The 25,920-nt window shown below is 34.3% G+C and overlaps 1 long non-coding RNA gene across 3 annotated transcripts; it reads right to left on the minus strand.

Moving 5' to 3' along the window:
* Nucleotides 1–151: 151 nt before the first annotated feature.
* On the minus strand, nt 152–25,920 carry LOC132547939 (uncharacterized). Of its 3 annotated transcripts, XR_009554136.1 has the most exons (5): nt 15,060–15,080; nt 13,156–13,228; nt 12,522–12,625; nt 3,317–4,201; nt 152–3,278 (listed from the first exon to the last, which is right to left on the minus strand). It is a non-coding gene; the product is annotated as an uncharacterized LOC132547939 (long non-coding RNA). The 3 variants fall into 3 exon arrangements; XR_009554135.1 differs by lacking the exon at nt 15,060–15,080 and adding an exon at nt 25,902–25,920 and having other exon boundaries at nt 152–4,201; XR_009554134.1 differs by having other exon boundaries at nt 152–4,201; nt 15,060–15,077.

The following is a 25,920-nucleotide window of genomic DNA, read 5'->3' on the forward strand; positions in this document are numbered from 1 at the left end:
CTAGAAGTGATCTCAGAAGCTTGCAGGTTAAGTGGAAGTGTACTAGAACCCATCCTTTGTTAAATCAATACTGGACTGTCATCTTTAATGTTAAAGTGATGTAAAAGCCAACTACAGGAAATATATAGCAGTGTATAAAAAAACAACACAATTGTTTAATAAAAAAATTTTTTATTGTCATGCACATATTATTATTGTTTATACATATTTTAAATGTCATCTAAATATGTGATTATATATAATTATAGATTTAGCACCAAAAGTATGTACAGATACCTTGCATTCCAGCAGAAATGACATAACTTAATCAAACAAATATATATATATATATATATATCTAATAATGATTTATGAAATAGGTCAAGGCCACAATTATGTAGAAACACTCTGTAATTAATTCAATTGATTTTGAATTTTGAATGATCTTGTTTTTAAAGTTTCATGTTTATTTTGGGTTTGCTTGACCAACACAGAATTATGTAAAAAGAATCAGAAAGACATACTATAAAGCATCTGGTAACATTACCAGTGTAAAATTTCAACACTGTTAAAACATCAAAACACATCAATATCTACTTTACAGTATATTAATTACACTGTATATCATAATCGTTATAACAATATAACCATATAGATGAGATTTTAATACTTTTGGCTTTGAAGAATTCATATTGCTTTAGAAGGATAAATCAACTAAAAAAAAGTTGCATATATAAATTCTGATCATATGACGCAATTTTTCAATCATATCGTTAAGAAATTTTTATTTGACCATTAAGCAAACTTTCAAGCCATTTTTACTCTACATTTCTTACTTCTTGCCTGCCAGAATATTTTTATTTTGAAAAAATAGAAGTTGCATTCTAAAATAACACAAGATGAAAAGAAGGTTAGATAATTTAAACATACACACAAATATATAAATAAATATAAATACAGATCTATAATCGTCTCAAGAACATAAGAAACATTCCTGTAATGATGAGGCATATTGAGGACGCTATACATAGATAACGTAAGCAATAATATCTACCACGCCTACAGTCAAACAAACTATTCTTGTCTATATAGCTCACATTTTCTGATAGTTTATTTTAAACATTTGGCAAAGCACTAATATTCTTTGGTTTCAAACATATCTTTAAAAACTTCAAATTATCAAAAAAACCAAAAATTTTTCCAATGATATCGGTATCTTCTATGACAAAATGAGGTCTAGACCACTTAATACAGTACCTATCAGTTAATAAGAAGACAGTGAATTAAACGATTCTTTTTAAAATAAATTTGTTTACTTCATATCAAAATCACAGAAAACATTTGCATACAGTAAAAATAACACCAGTATACAGTGATACAGGGGTAGATTATAACACCTGTATACTGTAATACAGGGGTAGATTATATAACACCTGTATACTGTAATACTGGGGTAGATTATATAACACCTGTATAATGTCATTTTTGCATATAAAAACAGTTGAAAAATAACAACTTTATGATGGATGGCATGGTGATCTTTTAATTTCAGAGGTATTGATAGATGTAACTGTTAATAAATTGATTCATACTCTTTTGTTCTCAAGCACAAGCTATGGTAAATGTTATACATTTCAAACTACAGCTTTAGAAATCAATATGATAAAATTAGATAATTTCAAGTGGAGAATTTTTTCTTTCCAATGAAATAATTTACATTATAAGACATTATAAGAAATTAACAAGTGTATTTCTCGATTTTGATGAGACACATTTCTGATTATTTACCACACTAACACTGATAACACTGCAGGGTATGAAACACTATCACACTATTGTGTAGGCTTTGGCATCTGGTCAATCTCACTTATACAGTCAATTACAAAATACACACTATTGTCTTAGCTGATTTGTACCATAATGAGAGGGAGTCCATCCCATCATATACACTGAGTACAGTGTGTAGACAGTGATACTGGATATGATATACAGGGATAAAGAGAGGAGTGATAAATACAATGTACTGAGTACAGTGTACAGGAGTACCAGTGATACTGGACTACAATGTAAAGTGATCCTTAAGTATAAGGTACAGTACTTCAACTGTGATATGACCCACTGGATTATCCCACAAAAAATAGGACACAGATGTTTTAGGTTAGCTGTATGTGTGTTTGGCTTAAAAAAAACCCTTCGAGTAGACCAGTGTGAATATAGGTGAAAAGGGAAATGTTCATAGAGACTTCACTCATTTATCTTTGAACTTGGACCTTGCAATGATAGACTAGAATCTTGGACCACAAACAATGATGGCAGGAGTCAACATATTAACCAATGCTTCCAAAGACTGACCTAAATTCAACGCCAAATTGGACTGAAAGCAGCCGATTTTAGAGTTCACTCCTTGCTTTCCATTACATATATTAACTATGGTGAACAAAGTAATGAAAGCTTAGATAAGGTTCTATGTTCTTTTAACTCACATACCGACAAACAACAGAGTGATTTGTAACAACTTAGTACACACTTGTCTTGTTAGTGATGACGTCTAGATTATGTTACCGCACAGAATAAACAACCAAAAAACTGGTATGTAAGCCAGTAACTGAGGCCAGTTATAAGCTGATTCCCAGATATAGGATACTGGTACTGCTCCAAACCATCTCTCCAGGCAGTACCAGATGTTTCTCCTCACGTACATACACAGGTAACAATTATAGAAGTAACATCTACATACATAGGTAACACCTACATATACAGGTAACATCTACATACACAGGTAACACCTTCATACACAGGTAATACCTAAATAGACAGGTAACATCTACATACACAGGTAAAACCTAAATACACAGGTAATACTTACATACACAGGTAATACCTAAATAGACAGGTAATACCTACATACATAGGTAACACCTAAATATATAGGTAATACCTACATACACAGGTAATACCTACATACACAGGAAATACCTAAATATACAGGTAATACCTACATACACAGGTAACACCTAAATATACAGGTAAAACCTAAATACACAGGTAATACCTACATACACAGGTAATACCTACATACACAGGTAACACCTAAATATACAGGTAATACCTAAATACACAGGTAATACCTACATACACAGGTAACACCTAAATATACAGGTAATACCTAAATACACAGGTAACACCTACATACATAGGTAACACCTACATACACAGGTAATACCTACATACATAGGTAACACCTACATACACAGGTAATACCGACATACACAGGTAATACCTACGTAAATAAGTAACACCTACATACACAGGTAACACCTGAATACATAAGTAACACCTACATACACAGGTAACACCTGAATACATAGGTAACACCTACATACACAGGTAACACCTACATACACAGGTAATACCTACATAAATAAGTAACACCTACATACACAGGTAACACTTGAATACATAGGTAACACCTACATACACAGGTAATACCTACATACATAGGTTACACCTACATACATAGGTAACACCTACATACATAGGTTACACCTGCATACACAGGTAACACCTACATGCACAGGTAACACCTACATACACAGAAAATGAGATGTGATAATACCAGTTGTTTGGATAATTTTTCAGTATGAATGATATAACACAAGAAAATGACATAAACATAAAATATAGTGACAGTAAATTCATAACATTAACACCATATAAATAATGAGAATATTTAAAGTACATGACCTTAAAGTTCCCTAGTTGAAAAATGTCGAGTCCCAAGCATTATTAGAATAAAAAAGTGTAACATTATAAAGAAGGTTTCCCATATGGTAACCTACTGTTACTGCAATATCAGAAAGGATACTGTAAACATTCAGCTGTGTCAGGTATGATCATTCTAGCACTAGCTACAACTACGCTAACCACAGTTTTTAAAAGTTCTACAACAAATACTGTGGGTACATTTAAATTCTAATATGGATTTTGATTTGAACCTGCCAAAGCAAAAAGTTTACAGTATTTCTGATGTTACAGAGGCATTAGTAATTTGTGAAGCTTGTACTTCAACTGTACCAGTATATAAGAAGTACATTGTAAATGCAGTATACAAAATAAATACGATAAGCAGACAAATGAGTTTCAATGTTTAACACTGGTTTCAGCTGCTGTGGTTTGTCGAAGTTTACTTGGCAGTGTGGTGTTGTTCTTGGAGCTGATTTCACTGAAAATTGGAAACAGAGATCCAAAGATTTCATTTTAATGTTTATGCAGCTGATATTGATACAAGTATACAACATAAATAGATAAATGATGGTGATGTTAGGTACAGTAAAAGTACACAGATGGCCACAAAATAATTGATGGTCACAATACACAGTTAACATTATACAAAAGGCAATAGTATTGTAATTTTTTGTAATGTAATTACCTGTAAGATGTCAACATCACTCATCAATGTTAGATGTGAATCTAATGCTAATTTCGTTTCTCTACCTAATCAAAAATTACAATGACATCCGTACAGGATGTCAAAATAGACATCTTTTAGTAAATCATAGTGACATATTACTATGACTCAAATATTATTCATTTCTGTAGAAAAATACTCTCAAGTTTTAATAAACAAATGCAATTTCTGAAAATGTCCAGTAATACCTTCTGTATGTTAATATACTATAGTAGTAGTACGTAAAAAAAAAACCCCAAAACAAATGAGAAAAACATCAACTGAATTTCTTTGAAATGTACATATTACTAGAAATTTAGAACAACACATGTGATTACAAGAAAGCTTCTAGTTGGGTTTGGCCTAGGTATATTGATATGTGAGGTGTTTCTGTACTCTGTCACAGTCTATTTAACATCACACCATGGGTACATGTGGAATACACTCCCGGATATCAACTGGAAAAACCCGATCCTTCTATATATAGAAACATCATGTCATCAATCCCTACAGCATTATGAATGAAAACCACCTACAGCAAAGAGAGATTAACCAACCATTGTCAAAATACTGTTTTGTAATCAATAGATCTTTTATCTTTGACCTCTTTTTAAGGTCAAACAAGGTTAACTACTTTTTTCTCATTTTCAAATGTCATTTAAAATAATAACACATAAAATTTTGTATACAATAAAATGAAATTTGACAAGCCTCTTATAAACGGAAGCCAGAAAATAGGGATTGATACAAAATCTATTAAAGCAGACATATGTCTTGTTCAGGGTCAAGATTTAAGGGTGTTACCAGAAGTGCAGTAGATGTGTAGACATTTTGTATAGGGTGTCAGATTTACCAGCAGTACAGTAGATGTGTAGACATTTTGTATAGGGTGTCAGATTTACCAGCAGTACAGTAGATGTGTAGACATTTTGTACAGGGTGTCAGATTTACCAGCAGTACAGTAGATGTGTAGACATTTTGTATAGGGTGTCAGATTTACCAGCAGTACAGTAGATGTGTAGACATTTTGTATAGGGTATGAGGTTTACCAGCAGTACAGTAGATGTGTAGACATTTTGTATAGGGTAGGAGATTTACCAGCAGTACAGTAGATGTGTAGACATTTTGTATAGGGTGTCAGATTTACCAGCAGTACAGTAGATGTGTAGACATTTTGTATAGGGTGTCAGATTTACCAGCAGTACAGTAGATGTGTAGACATTTTGTATAGGGTATGAGGTTTACCAGCAGTACAGTAGATGTGTAGACATTTTGTATAGGGTAGGAGATTTACCAGCAGTACAGTAGATGTGTAGACATTTTGTATAGGGTGTCAGATTTACCAGCAGTACAGTAGATGTGTAGACATTTTGTATAGGGTATGAGATTTACCAACAGTACAGTAGATGTGTAGACATTTTGTATATGGTAGGAGATTTACCAGCAGTACAGTAGATGTGTAGACATTTTGTACATGGTATGAGATTTACCAGCAGTACAGTAGATGTGTAGACATTTTGTACATGGTATGAGATTTACCAGCAGTACAGTAGATGTGTAGACATTTTGTATAGGGCATGAGATTTACCAGCAGTACAGTAGATGTGTAGACATTTTGTATAGGGTATCAGATTTACCAACAGTACAGTAGATGTGTAGACATTTTGTATAGGGCATGAGATTTACCAGCAGTACAGTAGATGTGTAGACATTTTGTATAGGGCATGAGATTTACCAGCAGTACAGTAGATGTGTAGACATTTTGTATAGGGTATGAGGTTTACCAACAGTACAGTAGATGTGTAGACATTTTGTATAGGGTAGGAGATTTACCAGCAGTACAGTAGATGTGTAGACATTTTGTATAGGGTATGAGGTTTACCAGCAGTACAGTAGATGTGTAGACATTTTGTATAGGGTAGGAAATTTACCAGCAGTACAGTAGATGTGTAGACATTTTGTATAGGGTGTCAGATTTACCAGCAGTACAGTAGACGTGTAGACATTTTGTATAGGGTAGGAGATTTACCAGCAGTACAGTAGATGTGTAGACATTTTGTATAGGGTGTCAGATTTACCAGCAGTACAGTAGACGTGTAGACATTTTGTATAGGGTAGGAGATTTACCAGCAGTACAGTAGAAGTGTAGGTCATCATTTTACAATGTATCTATTGCTATTTTGATCCATCCTTGAAAATAGACCCTCTTGAACCTAAGGACTTTTATAGTACTTGATCCAGGGAAGTTTGACTGAAAAGTTGATAAGTCAAATGAACTTGTCAAAACAAAAACTAGCTTAACATAGTTAACCTCGTCTGCTATTAAAATCATGTTAGGCATAAAGGTATGTAATGAAGTGGTAGCCACTTGATAGCTGTCTGTTGTATGTAAGGTAGTATATGGCAAAGATCTCAAAAAACAGGACGACAGACCATGATGGATGGACTGGAACAGACACATCAGTAAACCACATCAGCATATCCCACTAAACACCTGTAGATAGGTTGTTTTGAATGTGGTTTTTCCATGTTTGAATTTTCTTTATGACCAATGAAGAACATGACTCATATTGCCTGTAACAGCAGTGTATTGGTTAACTGATGGCTGGTGTCAACACGACCTTGTTCAATATGATCTATCTACCTTAACAGGCTTCAAGAATTTTGTTACCTTACTTAATACTCAACAAATGTTTTTATTACCTGGTATAATGATCCAGTTAATATCTTTCAAGCTAGTTTTAGAAAATGTCTTTCTATTTTAATATCATTGGACAGTTTTAGGATAGGCTATGATGAGACAAAAATTGTATTAGATAATCTTAAAAATGAAATATTTTATATTTCAAAATTATATCGAATTATGTATTTGCAATGGAACTGCAGAAAAGTTATCCAGGTACAAAATAAAACAATGTCTACAAATATAACAAGAACTGCTATCAAACAGGATACCTTATTACCCTGATTATCTTAGACAACCTATCAGCGGTTTTTTTTACCATAGGGCTTTCTGGGTTTACTAAATGTTCTGCCCCAAACTCAACTTTTTAAGATGTTTCTGTTTGACCAATCAAAGGCTTTTATTTGATTTTGCTATGACTATAAAACTGTAGCGTCAAGCAATTTGAACTGTCATTCCTCATCAGCATTACAAATCAATTTAAATGAATTCATTTAAATATTGCACATCTTATACTATCTACCCTAACCATCTCATGTCAGCTGAAACATCTTTAAAAAGTAGTTAAAAGGAAATAACACCACATTCTGAGAAGTGACACAGGCCCTTTTGGTTTCTTGTTTAAACAAAACACATTTACTGGGTCTGTGAAGAAAGTCTTTAAAAAAGATATAATAAACATGTATTTGTTAAAAGTCAAAGCACTTCCAACAGGGAAGAAATATATGCAGACCTGATGGTGTACACCTTAAAAAGTTGTAAACAATCAACTTTAAAAATGTGCAACTTTTGACCAACCCCTTAGTTGGCCATTGTGTCCAATCAGGAAATTGACATCACCAGTGTGTTTCAAATGTCGTACTACACCTACATCCAACATTTAATTAAAATGAGATAACATCTAAACTCAGCCATTCTGTTAACAATGTCTTTTTTTTTTTATCTTATCACCTTAGCAAGTTATCCTTTCCACCAATATTCATTCGATGTGCTGAATAGAGCCTAAGTTACAGGTGTAAAGGTAGGAGCCAGTCAGGAGTTAAAAATGTTGTCAATTTTGCCAAATCAGAAAAAATAAGTTGTCTGAACATCTAAAGGCCATTAGTATTATTCCCTCAGAAATTTGGTTAAGATCCTACTTACAGTTTTGGAGAAAGGTGTTTGAAATCTTTGCATCGGAAAGCGGAAGAAGAAAAAAGAACAGCATTAACAATATGAAAAGGGGTAAAATCAATATATCTCTGAAATTTTGTTCAGGGGACTTAATAGCCCATAACATAATTCTCAAGTTTTATTTCCTGTGTTTATCAATTTATTCCTTTCATTCAATGGCAAAGAGATTCTGAGATATATTTCAAATTTATAAGTTATTTTTAATTTTGTGATCTGATGATGTCTTGACAGCTTGTAAAAGTGTCAAAACTTGTTTTTCAATCCAATGCATATCATGCTTATGTAGATATATAGATTTCTGATAATACGATGTAGTAAGGAGTGTACACATCACTGTGAATTTACTTAGGCAAGTCACAGGTCTTTAACTATAACATGTACGACAACTATCCTGACATGTTCCAAAAACAAGACCTCAATATCCACTTTATGGTGACCTGATGAATGCTATACCATAAGACATCAATGTTGTAACAGACAATGACAAGAGGCCCAGTGGGTTCATCAAATATAAAATTGTTGTTCATTAGAAATATATTAACATGTGTACCATTGGCAATGAAAGTGGGCACATCAAATCAATTTTAACCAATTTCCACACAAAAAAACCAAGCTTCTAATATTCAACTCTAAACACTGACAACTGTGATCTGGATTATAGGTAAATATCATTTCTTGTTTGAAGTTTTTCACAAATCTGACCCCTGTGACTTTGAATATGTATCAAGGTCACTTCTTTTTACAAACTTTGTCAGGGTTCATCCTATAAATCTGTAAGCCAAACAACATGATTCTGCACCTTTTTGTTATTCTAGAGAAGTTGTTAAAAGTTTTCAAATATTTGACCCCTGTGACTTTGAATATGGGTCAAGGTAATTTCTTTTAGCAAATTTGTCAGGCTTCATCCCAGCAATCCACTAGCCAAATACCATGACATTTGATCTGTTGGTTATTAAAAAGTTGTTAAAATGGAAAAGATGATGTAGGGTGAACAGATGGATTATGGAAGGACAACTGATGTCGCACCATGGCAGAAGTTCACCTCGCCCTTCAGGCCAGGGGAGTTAACAACGGAACTCTGATACCAATAGTCCCTGACATTTAAGTGTCATTTTTTTCATTTAAAAAAAAACATCAACAAAGAGGCACAGTGATACATAACTTTTTTCCGTTCTGAAACATTATTTCATTCAAGTATTACACATTCTAGACCTTCATTTATAGTAACAGTGACTTGACCTTTGACCACTGGATCTGAAACCTGGTGCCAACAGGGCACTTTCTGCAATGAAAGGCATGGATCGAATCTGACAGAAATCAGATTAACAAATCTCCAAATATTGTTTAGAAAGCAAATGTCTAGTTATAGTAAGTGACCTTAATCTTTGACCTCCAAAAGTAATGGATGAAGGCTTTGAGAAATAACTAAAACAGGACTGAAGATAATGTTCAGAAACAGTAGTATGAGGGACTGGTGGGCAATTAATGGTGAATGAAATATGACCAACATATCTCAGATTGAAGGAAAGACAAACAGTAAAATGAGTAGGAAACTTTACATATAGTCTTTGCACTGTCTTGAAATGATATCTTTAAGTAGTATGAGTAACATGTATAAAACATATATGGTATCATACTGAAAAGGTACATGTATACCTATAGGCAGAAACTTGTCAAAACCACTAAGCTTATCTACGGCCAAAATATCCCTATATGAGATTTCAGATTTTGGGCCTCCTATGTGAGACAACAGAGATACTAGAAGGTCACTAAATACATCACCAACACTTGTGATGCTGGACCTAAAAGTGGTTCCATTGCAGATAGAGTACACGTGTATCTGATGTGTTTCTGTGACCCAGTAGATCAAGGCACATAGATCTACCCCTGGTGGTCTGGCTGTGAAGTAGCATTTCTGGCTTTAATTCAAGTAAACATGGAAATAGAAAATACTGGAAACAGACTAGTGTTTGGCACAGACGATTTCACTATTATATGGTTCTTACTGAGATCTTTATTGTTTATTGTCTACAGTTTTCTGAAAACAAAATGTTTACATACATTTATAGCTTGTCTTTTCTGTCCAGAGTAGACAGAACACTACAAGTTTTCCTAACTCAGCAGATGGAAAATGTCAGTCTTTTGCACTAAGATCTAATTCTACATACATTTTATTCTGTTTTCATGCTTCTGTGGAAACTAAAATAAGTGGATTTCTTTTAGTTTGTTGTATATAACTATGAACTTGTCTTGTTGTTTCACAGATACCCCATCTCATACTGTAATAAAAAAAGATGATGTGTCCCACTTATGATAATATCACTAGATTCTGAACAACCAGTTCACCAGCCATGTTATTAAGAATACACATAAAATACATGAATCTGACAGTGACCTACAATACTGTATATGTACACTAGGATTACACGTACACCCATGTATTATGTAATACAAACATTTCCGTCACTGTGACACTCCCATTTTTCCAACCTGTTGTATACCCTTAAGAATTCAGTTCACTGACTTCCATTGAGTTAAGTAATAAAGGATTCAGGTGCACAAAGGTCAGAAAAAAACCACATCCTCTCTATACAGCCTTTTTTACTATGTGAAATGTCAGTTGTATAAGAAGGAGCATTAGATAGTGGGTATACGATTAAAAGATAGCTATGTTTCATCACTGGAGCAATTTATCACTGAGAAATGATCAGCTAACTATCACAGAAAGTGATTCTGGTTCTGGAGCGGATTACCTGTAAACCCACAGCCCTAAGGCTTGATGCCTCACTAAGATTTCTCAACAGTTAACAAACATCCTACACTTTGTGTTGTGGTTTAAAACAAGGGTTTGCGACAAGTGTTTTGGACTCCACAACCTGTTATTACTAAACTGTATGTATGTTTGTGATCCATACCATATACTAACATTTAGACACTCAAGATTATCAGTGACTATACTTGTCCATCTGTACAGACTTCCAGAGCTCACAGGATCAGGTCAAAGGTTATACTGGTCCATCTACACAAACTGGAGGTTACAGGTTTAACTGTAGCATCTGTTTAGTTTATCAGGACGTCATAAGTCATACTGGGCTATTTACACTATCTGTAAGAAGGTCATTATAGGTCATCTAAAACACATACTGTCATGATGTCATAAAGGTTAGATGAAGCTATTTACAAAGAGTGTCAGGAGGTCATAGGTCATATTGGGTTTTATTCACCATCTATAAAGTCTGTCAGGTGATCACTGATTATACCCAATCATCAAAAGAATCAAAGGTTATACTGGGTCATCTATAATATCTATCAGGAGGTCAAAGGTTATACTGGGCCAAGTACAAAATCTGCTAGGAGGTCAAAGGTAATACTGGATGACCTATAATGTCTGTCAAGAGGTCAAAGCTTAGACTGGGTCATCTACAATGTCAGTCAGGAGTCATAGGTCATACTGGGTCATCTATAATGTAGGTCAGACTTTGTAGCCATGTCATGTCACAGTGTTTGACCTTTGTGTAACTATTGTGTAACTTACCACAGACATTTTGACACTGTCATATCACAGTGTTTAACCTTTGTGTAACTATTGTGTAACTTAACAGAGACATTTTGACACTGTCATATCACAGTGTTTGACCTTTGTGTAACTATTGTGTAACTTACCACAGACATTTTGACACTGTCAAATAACGGTGTTTGACCTTTGTGTAACTACAGTGTAACTTACCAGAGACATTTTGACACTGCCATATCACAGTGTTTAACCTTTGTGTAACTACAGTGTAACTTACCAGAGACATTTTGACACTGCCATATCACAGTGTTTAACCTTTGTGGAACTATTGTGTAACTTACCACAGACATTTTGACACTGTCATATCACAGTGTTTAACCTTTGTGTAACTATAGTGTAACTTACCAGAGACATTTTGACACTGCCATATCACAGTGTTTAACCTTTGTGTAACTATTGTGTAACTTACCACAGACATTTTGACACTGTCATATCACAGTATTTAACCTTTGTGTAACTACAGTGTAACTTACCAGAGACATTTTGACACTGTCATATCACAGAGTTTGAACTTTGTGTAACTATAGTGTAGCTAACCAGAGACATTTTGGCACTGCCATATCACAGTGTTTAACCTTTGTGTAACTACAGTGTAACTTACCAGAGACATTTTGACACTGCCATATCACAGTGTTTGACCTTTGTGTAACTATAGTGTAACTTACCAGAGACATTTTGACATTGTCATATCACGGTGCTTGACCTTTGTATTTGGTGAAGATGTTATAGAGGACACGTAGAGTTGATTTCAGATCTTGGTTAACAACATCTGTTAAGAAATAACACATCTTATTGAATTTAAAGCATGTTGTCTTAACATCATTATTTAATGATTCCAACAAATAGAATCTTTCAAATCAATATGTCTCAGGAACATATGCAGTTTTTCATGGATTAGAAGTAAATGTAATTATATATTTATTTCAATCATCTAACAATCATTGCAAAACAATGTTTATCCAAAAGAAGACCAAATTCCATCACAATATAAAACTACACTTTTCCTGTATTCCTAAACCTCTAAGTTTATTTATGCTGTTTTTGTTTGATGTCTGATAGTAAACAACTTGAGAGACCGTAATCAGACAACAGACTAGTGTAAGTGGTAGAGGATTTGTTAAAATTTCTAAATTTTAGAAATAATTTGAAATACTCATTGTGATAGGGCTTCTACATCAGAATGAATAGGAAACAGATATAACGAAACAACAAACTGACATGTAACAGAACTGAGGAAATGAAATTTTTTCTGTCATGATGAGATGATTATAACATGATTTAAACAAAAGACAACAATACCTTCTGGTCGTGCTTTGGGCTTTGGAAGTCCACCATCTTGCATCAGTTCAAAGGCAAAGTTGACATTATGGACCTGAAAGAATGAAATAAGTGTGATAGTCATCTATTTCATGTCACACTGAATTACTCACAGGAAGTAAGAATCAGCTGTATTTAGCAAAGGTGAACAATAAAGTTCAGGGTTTTATTCACATCCATCTGTAAGTCATTTAATCAGTGATTTGAAACTAAGTATCAGACATCATGATTTATAAGGCGATTCAGAAAATGAAATGTAGAAAAATGGTTCTCAGTCTTGTTTTTTTTACATTCTATATTACTCCTTCAAAGTTTATTTATTCCTACTGTTCATTTTCAGATTTCTGGAATCAGATAAAATTATTCTAAATTTGGAATGGAAAATAAATCCTAGGGAACTGCTGGTTAAATTTGTAGCATTTCTTCATACACAACACAACTGTCAAATTAAACATCTAATACCAGTATGTATTGTGATATTTACACAAATAAAAAGATGATGTATGAGATTTTGAAATGTACAATAGGCTTATGTGTTTTTTTTTTCAAACACTCAAGACTTAAGTGTTAAGGTAACCATGGTAGGGGTCTATTGGTAAGAAAATGCTGGTCACATGTCATAAATGTGTCTCATACCAACAAGTTGGTGTTGTCTTCTCCGTCTAATAGATACAGGGGATCTACTATAGGTTCTGATATTGTTAATAGGCTATGGTCCTAGCTGGTAGTCTAGGGATGTACATGCTGTGACAGAAAGGCTTACATTTACCGTGAAAAGATTATGTTTACAAAAATTTAAATGCCAAATAAAATTGTAGCATGATTATAGCCATAACATGCCTGTTTTGTATGCTAAATATGTTGGGAAATATCTGGAAAGCTTCACAGTAAACAGACAACTAGACATTCAAGACTGGAAGAGGCCATTGATAAAAAAATGAAACAATTTAAATACACATTACACAAGATACAGTGTAAATGTTAATGTAGTATTTTATTATTAAGAAGGTCAGTGACCTTTTGGCATGAAAGGTCATCCTGCATTCTGACTGGGTGTTTAAATATAATGTGATAGCACTTACATCACATGCTCCATATAAACCTAATAGAAGTTTACAGGACTGATAAACCAGGACAATGTACAACTTGGTTATGACCATCTGTTTCAAGTAGAGTGGACAGTGTGGAATCAATAAGGATCAATCTAGGATATAGGCAAACATAACCTTTTTGTGACTAGAGGATAATAAGGGCCTTAGGAGGATGCTTCTTGGGCTGAAAACAATTTACAGTTTTTCAGAACTTTGTGATTGACTGTTCAAACAACTTCGGAATAATGTAAGATTCTTACTAAAACAAAAAAATTATATACAAGATCTAACCGATTCTACTCAAAAACAAGAAAACTGAAAGATCAAAATGTAATGAATATATTGTTAAAATTCAAGAGGAACATTCTGTAAGAGGGGAATTTTAGCTGCAAGGGGAAATTACCAAATACAGGTAGTAAAATAATCCTAGATTGATCCCTGATCAATCACTCAGAATAGATAGCGGGCAAGTTGTTCCATCAATTTTATTGATGATACACAGAAAATATGTAACAATAAATTGGACAATGTTTTGAGTTTATGAATGGATTTATATAGATTTTGTATTTCCTGCAAAAATCATCATGCATAATATTACAGTGTGCATATATTTCTCGCCCATCATACCGACATAATTATGAAAATAAATCTGTTCTATTTAAAGAACTTATTAGAAGTAGTATACTACAAAACAACATTGTTACAGATGTGTAAGGCGACAAACAGAAATTAGACATGCATGAGACACAGAAACCAGGTGCGGGCTAGCTTGCAGTGAACACCTGTATTTTTTACCCCTCCTGATCCTCTGAGTTGACAGTAAACAGTCCTTAATGAGTGTTTGTGCTATAGCAGGAGGTTAATGTATGTCTCATGAAATAGACATCAGCTAACAATCTCTAATTGTTTGTTGCAGTTGAGGGAGGCATGTCCTGAACCAGTTCTTAGCATTCAATTAGAATTGCTGCTGGATCTTCCTGACATGTACATTGAGGTTTCTAAAGGATGTATTAGACCAGTCATTATAGATCACCTAACACTTCCTACTTTATTTCCCTTTTCCTTGAATCATGAATGAAATCAGGTGTTACACTATCAACATCAATGTTTTTGTTGTTGACAAAGATGAACAGTTGATAATTATCTGCATCGGCACCCTTCTAAACCTTTGTGACAGAGCAAGACAATACACCTTGGGTCTGAGCCAGGATGATGTAATTCTGACAGCAAACCTTTTGTTGGGGCACTTCAGGGCCATACACTCTACAAAATATCATGGTTATAAACTTAATGCAATGGAATACAGCTGTAAGGTTCATCACTTCTTCAGTGTATAGCAGTAGGATACTGCTCCAATGTATTGCAATAAGGTTTATCACTGCTCCAGTGTACAGCAGTAAGGTACAGCACTGCTCCAGTGTACAGCAGTAAGGTACAACACTGCTTCAGTGTACAGCAATTAGGCTTATCACTGCTCCAGTGTACAGCAGTAAGAGACAGCATTGCTTCAGTGTACAGCAGAAAGGTAGAGCACTGCTCCAGTGTACAGCAGTAAGGTACAGCACTGCTCCAGTGTACAGCAATAAGGGATAGCACTGCTCCAGTGTACAGCAGTAAGGTACAGCACTGCTCCAGTGTACAGCAATTAGGTTTATCACTGCTCCAGTGTACAGCAGTAAGAGAAAGCATTGCTTCAGTGTACAGCAGAAAGGTAGAGCACTGCTCCAGTGTCAGCAGTAAGGGACAGCACTGTTCAAGTGTACAGCAATAAGGTTTATCACTGCTCCAGTGTACAGCAGTAAGGTACAGCACTGCTCCAGTGTACAGCAGTAAGGTTCATCACTGCTCCAGTGTACAGCAGTAAGGTACAGCACTGCTCCAATGTATAGCAATAAGGTTTATCACTGCTCCAGTGTACAGCAGTAAGAGACAGCACTGTTCCATGTACAGCAGTAAGGGACAGCATTGCTCCAGTGTACAGCAGTAATGGACAGCCTTGCTCCATGTACAGCAGTAAGGGACAGCCCTGCTTCAGTGTACAGCAGTAAGGGACAGCACTGATTCAGTGTACAGCAGTAAGGGACCGCCCTGCTCCATGTACAGCTGTAAGGGACAGCACTGCTCCATTTACAGCTGTAAGGGACAGCACTGCTCCAGTGTACAGCAGTGTTCCAGTGTATATGTAAATTTGCCAGTTTCACCACATATTATTTCTGAATCTATATTTTTACATGACACATATTATGAGATTGTGAGACAGAATTTATTAAAGTTTTGTTTACAGTGTTTTCCATGACAATTATATTTCTGTGAGAAATTGTTTTGACAAGAAATAATTTTTTGCTATGTATTCAAACCTTTAATATGATATGATAATGATCTCTGAGTACACCAATATCTTGAGAAAAACCTTCAGTAAAGGTAGCTTGTTCAGACAGACAGGAGACCCAAAACATTAAACAACATACAAAATCTTTTTAAGAAAGGCTCTCATCTTTTAATTAATCAAAGACCCAGCATGAATCACCAGCTGATTGTATGTTAGTTTGAAAATTTGGGAAATGTTTTTTCCCTATCTTCATAAGATGCCAACAAAGTATTCTGACAGCTTTTAGCAAATTATATAGCCGGTACATGAGATGTAGATGGAGACATTTTATTCGCGATACCATTCCGAGTGTTCCTGGTATGACATTGCTATGTAGAGAATCCGGGTGGAGGTATTATACAAATCTTTTATCTTGTTTTACTTTTCAATTAAATATGGTGAATAAATAACAAGAGTCTTTAAACCACATGCCTAAATGATTCAACCCCAACTTTGTTGAATTTCTACACAGAGCGTGCTCTGGAGGAGATCTGATGATTACATTAACAACACTCCGTTTCTCATTCTGTCAATGTGGCTATGATTACACCTCATCATCAGCATCATCAACCAGGCCACCATGGCCATTACATCTAATCCCCCCTCAAACTTATTACACAGTGATGTAATTGCTCCTAAAATGCTTCCAATGTAAGTTTTGGTACCAGACATATCCATACTAATCTTGTAGTTAGGTCCGTTAATAATCAAGGTGGTATCAGAACCATATCTGCTGGGCTGGGCTACACGCCAAATTTGCATGTGCATATGATCACGGACCACTTTGCCCGTTATTTGCCTGTTTCACTGTATGTGTAAGACTCTGTAGTAGTACATCTTGCTGTGTTTGATATTACATAGACAGTAATTAAGTAGATAATTGGCCAGCACAGGTGGCTGCAGATAGTATCCTCTAGACTCTTGTTGTATTACATAATATCACCAGATACCCTGATACTGTGACATAACAAATCCAGCCTCCTCTTGTGGGAATACATCTTCTTATCAATACTAAGAGGAAAGAACATCCTTTACATATATGGAAGATGGCGGTTCAGTACCACAACTTGCACAATTCACAAAATTCTCAAAAAAAAAAAAAAAAAGAATCTTGTAAGTTGAAATCTGTTCTTGATGCACAATATACAGCTACAAGATGACAGCTAAAGATGATTTGAATATATATCTTAATATTACCTGTTGGCAATCCATTAATATTGTTTGTCTGTGTTTCTGATTGCCTATCCATCAATATTGTCCTTCGGTTTTTCTGACTGCCTATCCATTAATATTGTCCTTCCTATCCATTAATATTGTCCTTCTGTGTTTCTGATTGCATATCCATTAATATTGTTCATCTGTGTTTCTGATTGCCTATCCATTAATATTGTCCTTCTGTGTTTCTGATTGCCTATCCATTAATATTGTCCTTCTGTGTTTCTGATTGCCTATCCATTAATATTGTCCTTCTGTGTTTCTGATTGCCTATCCATTAATATTGTCCTTCTGTGTTTCTGATTGCCTATCCATTAATATTGTCCTTCTGTGTTTCTGATTGCCTATCCATTAATATTGTCCTTCTGTGTTTCTGATTGCCTATCCATTAATATTGTCCTTCTGTGTTTCTGATTGCCTATCCATTAATATTGTCCTTCTGTGTTTCTGATTGCCTATCCATTAATATTGTCCTTCTGTGTTTCTGATTGCCTATCCATTAATATTGTCCTTCTGTGTTTCTGATTGCCTATCCATTAATATTGTCCTTCTGTGTTTCTGATTGCCTATCCATTAATATTGTCCTTCTGTGTTTCTGATTGCCTATCCATTAATATTGTCCTGTGTTTCTGATTGCCGATCCATTAATATTGTCCATCTATTTTTCTGGACTCAAATTCATTGATATTATCCTGTGGTTTTTTGATTGCCTATCCATTAATATCTCCCGTCTATTTGTCTGATCACCAGTTCATATATGATGTACTGTGGTGTTTTGATTGCCTATCCATTGATATTGTCTATGTTTCTGATCACTGATCCATTGGTATTATTCTGTGGTGATTCTGATCACCAATTTGGTAATATTTACTGTAGTGTTTCAGATTACAAATGCATTGCCAATCAATGGTCACCAATTCATTAATACTGTCCTGTGGTATCTCTGATCACAACTGAGTTACCATCTAATAGAATTATGACTAGGAGTAATCCAGTATCTTGAGACCACCTATCATTGAATGATAGCTCTGGGTAACCCTGTGTCCTGATATACCCTCTGATTGTATTATGACCTAGGGTAATCTCATGTCCTGAGATATCTTCTTGCTGTCTTATCACCTGAGGTAACCTTGTGTCCTTAGATATCCCCTTATTGTCTTATGACTAGAGACAACCCAGTGTCCTGAGATAGCCATTGATTGATTTATGACCTGAGGTAACCTTGTGTCCTTAGATATCCCCTTATTGTCTTATGACTAGAGACAACCCAGTGTCCTGAGATATCCGTTGATTGATTTATGACCTGAGGTAACCTTGTGTCCTAAGATATCCATCCCCTGATTGACTTATGACCTGGGGTGACCTTGTGTCCAAAAATATTTCCTGATTGACTTAAGACTAGAGAAAACCCAGTGTCCTGAGATAACTCTGACTGACTTATGACCTGCGGTATACTTGTGTCCTGGGATATCCCCTACTGACCTACGACCTGAGCTAACATTGTGTCCTGAAATATCCTCTGACTGTCTTATGACTAGAGACAACACAGTGTCCTGAGATACCCTCTGACTTATAACCAGGGGTAACCTTGTGTCCTAAGATATCCCCTAATTGACTTAAGACTAGAGAAAACCCAGTGACCTGAGATACCCTCTGATTGACTTATGACCTGAGGTAACCTTGTGTCCTAAAATATCCCCTGATTGACTAATGACTAGAGACAACTCAGTGTCCTGAGATACCCTCTGACTTATAACCAGAGGTAACCTAGTGCCCTTTGGTATCTGTACAAATATATAGAGAGCAGTAGTAAAGGATAAAATCTATTCAGGAAACCTAACAAGGTGTAATGTTCTGACAAATGCTATACTCATACCTACAAAAGTACATTTATTTATAGACGCCAATGGACACCACCACCAATTAAGTAATTGTAGCATATTCAAAGGCTTGCTTTCAAAATCATCATATTTCTTTTCAATACAAATTTCATGCTAGAGCAACTTACAGTCTGTTCTTTATCTTGGGCAAAATACACGTTCTTGTACAGGAAGTTTGGGAAAATATAGGTAACATAAAAACATGTGATCAAGCAGTCACAAATATAAATTATAATACCCGGAACTGATCACTGAAAATGGTCAAATATGGCCTTTAACTCTTTATCTTAATCAATTACCACTAATTCTTATCAGGTATAAAACATGGTGTTTCTATACGTCAAATATGAACTATACCTGCAGAAGGATCGGTGCCAACTTGTATACAAAATTTTTGCTGTTGATTAAAGGATGTGAGAAAGCATGATGTACGAATGAAATATTAATTGCCACCTCCTACTAGGAGCATCATGAGCAGAGCAACAGTATAATTAAAGGAAAGTCTGTCAATGAGAAAACTCCAAAACCTTATACTTAGGAAGTTGTTCACAAATATAAAACAAAGACACACACGGTTGTCTATGAACATTCCATGAATATACTTTGACAATTCCAGCAAATCTATTTAAATTTTAACAAATTTAGAATTTTCATCAAATAATGATAATTAATAAATATTTTTCAAACACTTTAGATTGATAACAAAAGGAAAATAATGTAATATTTACGAATATGAATAGCAAGATGCATATTTACTTCAGAGGAATCAGCAGTTAGATCTACTAAGATAAGGAGATGGATGGGAGACAGGATGTCACCTTTGCTTGTAACCTTTGACCTCATTTCCTGAACCAATCAGATGAGGAGTATTGGAAGCAGAGAAGCACAACAGCTGACTGTTGATGGGGTAAAAACTGCCACTATATCTAAAGCCATTCATCAAGATCCAAGGTCGTGTCATTTTCTCCAAGGTCGAATCGACCCAAGTAGAATGTACTAAATTGGCAAGGTTTGGAATGAGTTCTTCATCTTAATTGGTTTGACAACTGATAAACTCTAACACAAACTGGCATTACTAATAAAAGTGACTGTAACATTTTCTAATTGTGACACATTGAGTCTTAAGAGTTCTTTTTTTCCCTTCAATTTAACAACATATGCCATCATTTTTTTCCAACACTGATGGGCCTACATATCACAGCTGAGGCTAGGAATAGTCATTACTGGTTTATATACAGGCAGTACCATGTTTTCAATATTTAATAAACAGGGTATTTTTTCAAGGGGGTCATTTAATTGTCATTCCATCATTTAATCATTACATGTGTTCCAAGTGCATAACTAACTTTCATCTCTGCTTTAAACCTCTCCCCCAACCCCCTCTCACCTCCCCTCCCTTAACTTTTCATGTTTATACATAAAGATTGAGAACATTCATAATTTGACATCTTTGTGGAAATCCTTACGGAGTTTTTTTAAACTGGTCTCTATCAGGTGAACAACTCAAATGAAAATCTTATATGTCTGAATGCACTGAACTAGCTGTATGTCATAACTAAAGTACACAATGAGAGATATGACATTATTTGTATAGCCATTTAAACACTCTGTGGTTTAATATCTATAAACAAATACTTTAATATCCTAGCACTGAAGCCATGTATATGATCTGTTATCAGACCACTGATACATTACATGTTTTCCATTGAATTTTGTGAAGCTTCTGCATTGACTGAGGTGACAATATGCTTTGATATTATGTACCAATATTTACAGTCAACATAGATCTTCATAACATTTACAATACACGTGTACCTGTAGTTACTCTACACATGCACCTCTATTACTGCACACAAGTGCCTTCATTTACTTTTCACATGTACCTATATTTACTGTACATACATTAATGAACAGAATCTTTAAAGGGTTTTCATTTTATGCAAGATTTTATGAAATGAGTCTCAAATTTATTCATTTCTGCATGCATAGCTAAGTGAGCAAAAATTAAAACTTCAAGACAAGTTTCATAACAATTTTAAGATACTAAGATCACACAACTCAGAATTCTGACTCAAGTAAAAAAAAGAGGGGGGGGGGGGGGGAGAAATCAAATTATCTGTTGACATGTATCAATAAAGTACATGTGAACCAACATAATAATTTTCTAACACGAAGGTCTACATCGGTACCATATTCTTCATTGACATTTTATTTCATAGAGACAAAAAAGTTTCACATTGAAAGTGAAGTTCACAATGATTACAGAATTTACAATATTCACATCTTCACAATGGAAATGTCCATCACAGATACATGATACGCTAGTATATCTCCTTCACCACAAGTATAGTGATGTGTTTTACATCTGGTAAGATTTACTGAAGTTTAATAATGTACTACACCTGTCCACTTTAACTGATAAGTCAGAGTGTGAGGTATAACATTAAGCCACCTGTAACAGTAACAACTTTATAATCACTAGTGTACACTTGTACCTTGTTTACACAGCTAACTAAATACAGCACTCCATTAATACACTCTACCATGTTTGTATATGCAGTACATATAAAGTTATAGATCACAGAAAGAAGTATAATCTGGCCTTCAAACTTTTTTTACCTTGCTCTACAAGTTTGTCTGATGAAATAAAATTTCATTCAAGACTGATGAATGACTGTAAACAAATGAAATGTGATTTGTTTACTAATATACATATTTTAGAAAATCAAAGGACCAGACACAGATATTTATAAAATTGCATTTGTTATTTACCAAAACATTGAATTGACAATCTTGTACTATTTTAATGTGGATTCTCATATCACTATCAAGTTATTAATTTAACATGGATTCTCATATCACTATCAAGTTATCAATTTAACATGGATTCTCATATCACAATCATGTTCGTAATTTGACATGGATTCTCATATCACCATCAAGTTATTAATTTAACATGGATTCTCATATCACAATCATGTTCGTAATTTGACATGGATTCTCATATCATCATCAAGTTATTAATTTAACATGGATTCTCATATCATCATCAAGTTTGTAATTTGACATGGATTCTCATATCATCATCAAGTTATTAATTTAACATGGATTCTCATATCACAATCATGTTCATAATTTGACATGGATTCTCATATCATCATCAAGTTATTAATTTAACATGGATTCTCATATCATCATCAAGTTTGTAATTTGACATGGATTCTCATATCATCATCAAGTTATTAATTTAACATGGATTCTCATATCATCATCAAGTTCGTAATTTGACATGGATTCTCATATCATCATCAAGTTCGTAATTTAATATGGATTCTCATATCATCATCAAGTTATTAATTTAACATGGATTCTCATATCATCATCAAGTTCGTAATTTGACATGGATTCTCATATCATCATCAAGTTATTAATTTAACATGGATTCTCATATCATCATCAAGTTTGTAATTTGACATGGATTCTCATATCATCATCAAGTTCGTAATTTAACATGGATTCTCATATCATCATCAAGTTATTAATTTAACATGGATTCTCATATCATCATCAAGTTATTAATTTAACATGGATTCTCATATCATCATCAAGTTTGTAATTTAACATGGATTCTCATATCATCATCAAGTTCGTAATTTGACATGGCCATAGCACTGTGAATGCGGAAATGGTATGAGAAAAAAGTTTCTCAAAGTCTTTGTCTGGTACATACTTTGTGTTTTATCCACTGATAAGACATTGAACTACATACTTGACCAATTTTTGACAATGAGTACAGAGTGCAGTGATCCAGATAATAGTCTCATTTTCATTATTTACTGCTAGTCCATTGTTAAGATATTACAATTTTTGTTCCTTTGTGTTTCTCCATCCCTTTTGTACGTTTTTTTTTCCAGAACTCTGCATAAAAAAATCTTATTTTTTGTCATATTCACCTAAACAGTATTTCTCTCTGCAACCTACAAGATCACTACAATAGTGTTTCTTCAAAAACAAACAGGAACTCAATAGTCTATTCCTCAACCACAAAAGTTAGTCTTGAATACATTAACCTAAAATTGATGTAATTCAATATCAGACTGATAAGGTTTCTTTTCTCGTTGAAAATTGTCATTGTGCCCTGGGAGAGTAAATTTTGTCATTCCTACAGTGGTGAAAAGGGGTAATTTAATAGATTCATGCTGAATAGGTCTGGCCACTGTGACAGAGTCATGTTTCTAGTCCAGACAAAATATTTTATTCTGCTATGAACTGTTGATAACTATGTTTGGGCTCATGGTCAACAGATGACAGCACAACTCAGAAATCTAGTATTCATCTTGATCCACACCGTCAACACAGCCTATTAAAAATCTGTTCCACTAACTTAAATTCAATTTTGCTTACATTTTCCAAGTACAAAGTAAGACAGTGAAAAATAGAAAAAATATACAGGTAAGTAGTGAAAATTGCTTATCTCCTGGGAAAATGTCATTTTGTAAAAGTCATGGAGTACAATCAAAAGAAATGCAAAAGTAGAATTTTTTACTGTTTGGGTATAAAGATAACTACTAGAAGAGTATGACTTTAGCTGTTACTATTGTTGTCCTGTCTGACCACCAAATTATTAGGAATATGTTATCAGTCTGTCTAGTTGGTGGTATCTAATGGTGATACCACAATGTAGTACTTTATTTAACATGAAGACTTTGACAAAGAGAAGTCACAATAAGGCAAATCATATGGTACACAGTTTTCCGCTTCAAGGCAAATCTCATTAACAAAAAGAAAAGTAAAGCAATATGAAGCCTTCTCAGTTCTCGACTGCTGATTTTGTAATTCAATTGTGGTATGTGAAAGCATAACTTTGATAAAAGTATGATGATGTATTATCTCAAACTTATTTTGTACCAATGGTTTACCTCACGTAATGTAAAATTTCCCAGAGAGACCTTGATGTTTATCATAATAATTATAAAATTTCATACTCCAGGTAAGAAAGGAAAATACTTATATGCAGACTTTTACAAAAAATGATGCGATGAATAATTAAAATACAATCCTGGAAACCAAACATGACCATGTACTTTCTTAAGGAAGCAGTGGAGGAAGTATGAGCTGACTTTGTCGTATAGGACTTGATATATGGTGTAGAAACCAATTTTCTATTCAAAGTAACAGTAGCCTTTGACTTCCAGATCTGAAAGGAAGCTGCCAAATTGATAGAGAAATCCATTATAATGAACTCTGGACATTGACGGGAAAAACAATGTGAGGAGGTGGAGTGATTGAGAACTATAACCATCTTTCCACAGAGCTTTTAATGCTTAGTTGAAGAAATTTTCATTTTTTGGTTAAAAGTGAAGTCAAGTTCTTCAAATATCATAGTTCCCAGGTGTTAATAAGCAATGAACAAGTGCTCCTCTGTTATGATACATCCAATATCAATTAAACTGGTGGTGCTGTACTTTAAACTCTAAAAGGGAAGCAAGTCTTTTAAGTTAAAATCATCATGTCCTCCTATTTATCTTCCTTTCCGAGTACCTATCAAATTTCGAAGTAAAGTTGGAAATTTGACAACAGCTTGTAAAACCTTTGGGATCTAGGTTCACCACTGTATACCCACTTGTATAAGGTATCTTGTAGAACATCAGTTAAGTTTAAAAACCATTGAATGTAATACCAAGGACTAAAGACCATTCAACATCAGCCAAGAATTATTCTCCTAAAAGTGGGCAGTATACAGACCAAAGATTCTATCTCTCTCCTATAGAATTCTAGACCACAAAACATACTAGAGGAAGTCAATTTACAGAGATGAAATGATATGAAGTATCTACATACAAAAAGAGAGACCAATTGATTTTAATTTGTTTAAAATTAGAGCCATTCAAACTACCAGGCAGTTTCATCTCCAGTGGAACCAATCTTAAGTCTGAAGGTCATCTTTAGTAGGGTATCAGAAGGCTATATAAAACTGAGGGGCTTTAGTATAGAATATCTTCATATTATAGATATACCTTAATAGATAGTCATGGCCAATCAACAAGTAGTGGAATCATTAACCTTACTCTTTGTAAATTTGTCAATGAGATTTACTAACACCTATTACAACTTATCTTGTAAATCCATATTGATAAATTGGTTGTCAGCAACAATCACATGGTCTTCATATACCTGTTGGGTGTTCAATCCC

This window comes from Ylistrum balloti, unplaced genomic scaffold, assembly GCF_031769215.1.
Source record: "Ylistrum balloti isolate Yb309-2 unplaced genomic scaffold, AGI_CSIRO_Ybal_v1 Utg369990, whole genome shotgun sequence".
In the NCBI taxonomy this organism is placed as follows: domain Eukaryota; kingdom Metazoa; phylum Mollusca; class Bivalvia; order Pectinida; family Pectinidae; genus Ylistrum; species Ylistrum balloti.